Below are 7259 nucleotides of genomic sequence, written 5' to 3'. Positions count from 1 at the left end.
AAAAGGCTAGCAACAATTACGTGAGGTTTAAAAGTTTATTTTATAAACATGTCAATTATACAAATGAGAAACAAGTTTCAGAAACTGATTACTGTATATAGTAATAAAGCATAAGCTATTATAGAAAAATTGACATATAGATGTACGTAAGTACTTACAAAGGTAATTATTGTCTTCCTAGTCTATGAAAATAAAAAAAAACATTACTTACGCTATCACAAAAGCCATACCCTTACAGGTAAAAAAAAAAAAATCTCTACTAGATAATAGTAATTTAAAAAATTTAGCACATCTACAACTATTTAGTCAAAACTTGGTTTTCATTGACTCAACATTTATCATTTAAATGCAAATTCAAAATAAGCTTGGATGGCAAAAAACATTTACTCTGTTAGGTACAAAATGAAACCGCATGATCTAGTTCCTGCTCTCAGTTAATGACTGCAGAACAGACTGCTTAAGTGTTGTGGGAAAAAAGACCTGCCCGAGGACCAGAGGAGGGAACACCTCGATCTCATTCACAAGTACTGTGTAGGGAGCTAGAAGCCCCAGGCTCATATCTCAGCTCCAGGAAGTCACCAAAACCTTTACAGAGTTCATCTGTAAAAATGGGATGATGATATGAACACTGTTTACCATACACTGTTGCTGTGAAAAGCATTCATTCAATAAATGCCCACTGCAGGACTTCCCTGGTGGTCCAGTGGTTAAGACTCCACCTTCCAACACAGGGGGTGCGGGTTTGATCCCTGGTTGGGGAACTAAGATCCCACATGTTGCACAGTGCGGCCGAAAAAAAAAAAGGAAATAAATGCCCACTTCATGCCCATTCTGTACTTCTGTACTAGGTACTGTGTTAAGGGCTGAGACAGAGCAGGACAAGGCACATTTCGATACAGGGCTCAGGATGGGTAGGTGCTGAGGCGATGCACACACAAGGGCTGGGTACTGCTGGATATATCATTCCCACTGAGCCACTGGCCCTGTCAATGAGTAATCTTCAGGCATAGTTAAGGAGTTAAAAAAGATTCTTTTAAAAGGTTAAACAAAAAGTTTTGTCTCTTTTTTCTGCCACACATTTTTGGAATTAGATCAGTGATTTGGGCCTGTAGTGTGCATCAGAATGATCTGTGATGCTCAGTACAAGTGCTGATGCCAGGCCCCACCCAAAGCTTACAGTTTCAGACCCAACGGGGGGCCTGGCAGTTCTGAAGTACACTCTGCAATTAAGAACACTTTATTTTAAAGGCTGATAAAACGTTAAAAGCACTGTTAATGCAAATGTGGATACATCATATTAACAGTCAAAAAGTATAGCTAGTATAACACAAAATGTATAATATTTTTGTGATTATAAAGTCCATCAAGTGTTACAAAGCCATTTAAGAGTTCTCACTAAAAGCTTCTACCAAAAACACAATGGAACAAAAAATAGCACTGTGGCAGTGGTGCCCTCAGCTTGCAGAAGCCTTTTACCTGCTGATACTGTTTGCAATCTGTGTGTGTATGTACATGTGCTTCTGTCCTTCAGGGGACGAAAAGAGCTCAAGCCCATCAAGATTGTGAACTTTGCTATTACTTTTAATATTGAACAACTAACCTTTTAACCCAGTGGTCCCCAACCTTTTTGGCACCAGGGACCGGTTTCATGGAAGACAATTTTTCCACAGAAGGAGGGGTGCGGGGTGGTTCAGGTGGTAACGTGAGCGACGGAGAGCGGTGGGGAGCGGTGGAGAGCGGCAGATGAAGCTTCGCTTGCTCACCCACCACTCACCTCCTGCTGTGCGCCCGGTTCCTAACAGGCCATGGACTGCTACTGGTCCATGGCCCATGGGTTGAGGATCCCTGTTTTAACTGGAAATTTTACTGAATACTACTACGAACAAAGCAAACTGATGCAGCATGGTTTACAACATAAACCTTAAGGTGAAAAGGACTAGATTAGAGCCCTGGCTTCACTTTCTGCACCTGTAGCACTGGGAAGGTTGCTTAACTTATCTGGGTGTCAGTTCCTGCGCCTTAGTAAAATGAAATAACAGTGCCTTGCTCCAGAATTGCTGAGTATTAAATGGAGAAAATTAAGAAAACTATAAGCCATCATAGAAACATTAACTATTTTTAGTATTCATTTAAAAATCTAGAACAATTATAATTTGCCAAAAAAACCCTTAAAACTCATTTAAGTGTGTATTTTAAAACTATATCTGTAAGTATTATATAACATTAAAAACAATTTTTGGGAAAAAAAGTACACAATTACAAAGCAGTCCATGTTTACAAGGATTTACCATCAAAGCACTGTGTTCCCTTAGGCATATCATTTGACCTCTTTGGTCTCATCTGCCTCTCCTGTAAAATCTTTCTGCCAGAAGAGGATTCAACCATATCATCTCTGAGACCCCTTCCAGCTTCAGGATCTGTGGTTCACCACGACATTATAAATTTAACTCTTTTCCCCACTTACTTCCTTGCAAGGTGAAAACAAGGAAGGAAAATGTTTAAAGCATTTCCTATCAAATAAAAATTTTACAAGATTATGGACAAAATACTCAAATCTGGGGTCACACTGATAAAAGCCCAAATGGCCACTGTTTAAGAAAAAAGCTTAAACCATCCACCTTGGAGTCAGTAATCATAATAAAGATGAAAAGTGCAGGAAAAAAATCAATTAGCAGAGGATCTTCGGCCTACAGAGAAAGCATGGTGATCAAGGAGTCTGGCCTAAGCACTTCAGGGCATCCCTGATAAAACAGTGGTCCACACCTTCCAAAGCAAGTCAAAACCACTTAGAAGAGAGAAGTAGCTAATGAAAACCTACAACCCAAGATTCATAGGCTCAAGAGAAGCAATTGTATTTATATAATTTAAGCAATCCTGCAAAGAGTTTTTTAATACACATTTAAGCATGGTTTACTCGTTTCAAATCGCGATACTCTTTATGCACTTGACCTGATACTCTCAGAAACTGGTGCCTCCTCGGACCATCTATACCGAGTAGGGCACAAACAGTTCAATACCCACCCAACAAACCACCCGCTTCCGACCTACAGGCTCTCCGCTCTCTCATTGCTTCCTCAATCAACACAGAGGTTTCAGCTCGGCGGGGGCCGGGGTGGAGGACGTCACAGCGAGAACACAGCCCCTACCCGGCCTCGAGGAGCTCGCGGGCTCCTGGGAGGGACGGGCTGGCCCCTGAATAACGGTACCCGGCGTTCCTGGCCTTCGAAAACGACCAACCAACCCCTTACCCCGACGACCTCGGCATTTAACCTACATGGTGGCCCTGCAGCGGTGCGGACCCAGCCGGGGCAAACACCCCGGCGACTGCGCGAAACCCTGCGCCCTGCGCCCGCCGCCGCCGCCGCCGCCGCCGCCGCCGAGCCGCCAAGGGGCCGGACGGAGCAGCGCGACCGCCGCGTTCCGTTGCGCGCGCGCGCCTCAGCCAATCGCGTGCTCGCCCGCCCCCCGCGGCCGCAGCGAGGCTGGCTCTGGGAAGAGGAAGAAGAACATTCGCCCTCCTCCTACCAGCGCGCGGGCGGCGGCGGCGGCGGCACCGGGGTCACGAACTCTGACCTTTCACTGACAAAAACAATAACAAACCCCTCCTTCCCCGCGACCCCGGCGGCGCCTCCGGGCCCGCCCTCGCCGCCCCACTCCCACCTGGGCGTCTCGTCTCTCGCCCGCTGACCTGCGAGCCCGCGGCCCGGGGTTCCCGCCATCCGCCGACGCCGGGAAGCCGGCCTCCCCGCGCCCTGCCCTCCGCGCCGGGGGCCGCCCGCCGCAGACACGGGACCTGCTTCGAGGTCGCTTTGGCGCCAAATCCTGAGGTAAAATTGAAAAAAGGCCGGGGCGGGCTCGGGCCGGCGGCGGAGGGGGCGGTCCTGGCGCGCGGACATGGAGGCGCCGCGGCGGCGGCTGAACCCGACCCTTTTACCTTTGCCACGGGGCGGCGGCGCCGGCGCCAACCGCTTTGCATAGTGGGCCGGGCCGCTCCCCTCCCCTCCCCGCCCGCGGCCGGCGGAGCGAGCGGGCTACCCCTGTCCGGCCCGGCCGGCACGAGGGTGGGGGCGGAGGGGGATGGCCGCGGCCCCGCCTCACAGTTGGCCCTCCGCCAACGCCGCCATTTTGTTCTCGGCGGAGATGGCTCCTGCTGGGCCACGCTCCCCTCCTCCTCCTCTATCGCCTCCTCCTTTCTGCAGTCCCTCCTTCTCTCGCTCCCCGGCTCCTCTACCCTCCGCTTCCCGCCCGCAGTTGGCGGCCGCTGCGGCCCAACCGCCGTTTTTTCCTGAAGGGGAGGGTGGAGGAAAGGGAGGAAGGCGGGTGCGGGCGCGAGCTTGTGAGCGACAGCTGGGTGGGCCAGTTGGCGCCCAGATAGGAGGGCCGGGGCCCCGCGGCGCCGCCCCCCGAGGCTTTGCTGACTGGATCTGTCGGCAGGGGGCGGTCCCCGTGCGTTGCGGGAGCCCTGGCGGGGTGGGAGCAGAAGCCGGGGCGCGACGTGGGGCCGGGGCGCGACGTGGGGCCAGGGCGCCGGGGGCGGGGCGGGGGCGCGGCCGGGTGAGCGTGAGGCGCGCGGCTAGGGCCCGGGCGCGTCCTCCGCGTGGAACGCGTCCAGAATGAGTGCTGTGGAACAATAGTAATAAAGGTGTTGAAGCATCCTGAACCCAGGGCGCTGGCTCGTGGGAAGGGCTTTTTGGAATCTGGACACCTTAGGGCTCCTGCCCGTATGAGGCTCAATTTCATCGACTGTGAAATGGGAGGATGGGCGTTCTTGCCAGGCCGGACCTCCCTTCTCAGATCGTTTGAGGGGCTCAACTCAGAAAATGGAGTCCAGGCTACTTTCCGAACCTCAGAGTAATGGAAAAATGGTGTTGTTGTTGAAAATGGAGTGTGGAGCCACCCGGAGTGGAAAGCCTAAGGATATTGAGGGCTTGAGAGAACAGAGGAGAATCTGGAGTGTTCTCATCATTCGTTGATTACATACGTATTTGCTTAGTCTGGGGCACTGGGGATACATCCAGAGAACCAGCTAGACCAGGCCCCTGCCCTCCTATAATTGGGGGTAGGGTGAATAGACAATTAAAGAGGTGATTTCGGAGAGTGGTAAATCCTGTGAAGTAAGTGAAGTGAAACTGCATGTGTTGAAAGCCTGACGCAGCTGCGATTGAATGGTCGGGGAAGGGCTCCGTGAGGACGTGATGTTTGAATGGAGGAACCCAAGGAAGGAATAGCGTGAGAGAGAAAACAGCAAATGCAAAGAAAGCCCCAGGAGGGAAGGCGTTTGGTGTGAGTGAGGCTGGAGAGCTCGTTCGTTGTCCCGTCCATTATTCCCCTCTACCTCCAGGCTGAGGTATGTGAAATATGACAGAGGTGGTGGAGAATAAATCTCTAATTTAATAATCAACGAGAGAGTCGAGGAAAATATAGCCGTGAAATGAATACCTGTTGAATACATGACTTGGTGGAAAGCCTCAGAAAATCACTTTACTTCCAGATTCAAATCCTTTGTCATTCCCTTGTGTTCATCCTCAATTCCTCAGATATTTCCTGAACCCCCCTATTACCCAGGCGCTAGTTGACTAAGACATTGGTGGGTGTCAAGTATGTGAATATAGTTCTATACACCTGAGTTCTGTTCTCTCCCTCTTTCCCTAATACATCTGCATACATACACATACCCACACAAATGTTGTAGGCAGAAGCTAAATAGTGTTGTGGGTAACAGTGCCAATATTTACTAGCCCTGTGATTCTGAGTAAGTTATTTAACTTTTTTGAGGCTCATTGTCCTCATCTGGACAGTAAATAGAACCCTCCTTCTAGAATTGAGGATTAAATGAGTTTAATGTAAATAAGGAGCTTAGAAAAGTGACGTATAGTAAATGCTCACAATTGGAGTTATTGTTGTCATGAAGCACTAGCTGTCTGGTAAAGACATTGGACTGGTTAAGTGATGCAAACAATGAGATTTTTAGGCAGTGTGGTGTAGGGGCAAAACACTGCATTAGAACACTGGGGTACTAGTTTTGGCTCTTCTGCTTTCAGCTAGTCACTTGGCATCCAGACCAGAAGTTTATTTAGAAAACAAAGTAGTGTAACTAATACTATTAACAAAAGTGTGGGGTGCTTTACAGTTTACAGAATTCTCTTACAGGCATTATAGTGTTAAAGCCCTAGCAGGATATAATGGTAGAGGTCCTTTGCCTGCTCCCTATTTTAAAACCTTTCTAAGACTTTACGTCATTTTCTTATCCCTGTATCCCTAGCTCCCTGTGCATGAAACACACTGGCCTGCCTTCAGTTTTCTTGAAAGTGTGGCTTACCTTTACCCCAGGCCCTTTCAGATGATGTTCCCTCAGCCTGCAGTCCTCATTTGCCCCCTGCCCCCCCGCCCCCCATACACCTTAGTCCTGCAGATGTCAGCTTAAGCATCGCTTCCTCAGGGAATCGCTCTCTGATGCCCAATGCCAGTCTAGATCAGATTCTTTTTCTTTACATTGTGTTCTTTTCCTTTTTTTTTTTTTTTTTTTTTGCGATACACGCTCACAGGCCCAGCCGCTCCGCGGCATGTGGGATCCTCCTGGACCGGGGCACGAACCTGTGTCCCCTGCATCGGCAGGCGGACTCTCAACCACTGCGCCACCAGGGAAGCCCTTCTTTTCCTTTTTAACGTTTATCTCATTTCATAGTTACACTCCATAATGTGATTGTTTGATTGATACCTGTTCCCCTTACCTTATGAGAGCAGGAATCATTTTGGGCACCATTATATTTCCAGCACTTAGCAGAGTGCCTGGCACTACTTGTTGAGTGAATGAATAGTTTATAATTTATGATATCACTGCTAACTAAGTTGCTGCTCATTGATGGTGCCTTTTTATGTGGGCTTGTTAGCAATTCAGAAGCAGTGCCGGCAATAAAATAAATATCTGTTATGGTATTTGGATGAATTCAGGAAGTGGTTCCTCACAGATATGGCACTGCCTGCAAACTTGAATATGGGTAAGATAACCCACATAAATCCTTTTTTACACACTTAATATGTTGATTTATGGGCGGTCTTTTTGAGACAAGAAATAGATAATTTAATAATTAGTTGTATTACAAGGTAAATTACATGAAAGTTAATGAGTTCGCATGGAACTCATTAGTAAACAGCCAAAAATAATCATGCCATTTACTTTAACTGAAAAATCAAAGCACCAGTGTGATTTTCTTGAAATAAAAAATGCTGGTCTTATTCTATCACAGGAGATCAAAGAA

The 7259-nt window shown here is 48.3% G+C and overlaps 1 protein-coding gene across 1 annotated transcript in view; it reads left to right on the top strand.

Annotated features, from left to right (window-relative positions):
- Positions 1-3732: 3732 nt before the first annotated feature.
- NR2C2 (nuclear receptor subfamily 2 group C member 2) overlaps positions 3733-7259 on the top strand; it is a gene marked incomplete at its 3' end in the record, with an annotated part of 77067 nt that continues 73540 nt past the window's right edge. The window contains exon 1 of the mRNA XM_082663938.1: positions 3733-3827. The remainder of the gene's footprint in view (positions 3828-7259) is intronic.

This window comes from Grampus griseus, assembly GCF_964374135.1.
Source record: "Grampus griseus genome assembly, chromosome: 10".
NCBI classification, from domain to species: domain Eukaryota; kingdom Metazoa; phylum Chordata; class Mammalia; order Artiodactyla; family Delphinidae; genus Grampus; species Grampus griseus.
The sequence above is the reverse complement of the archived record's forward strand: the minus strand, read 5'-3'. Positions and strand labels throughout refer to the sequence as shown.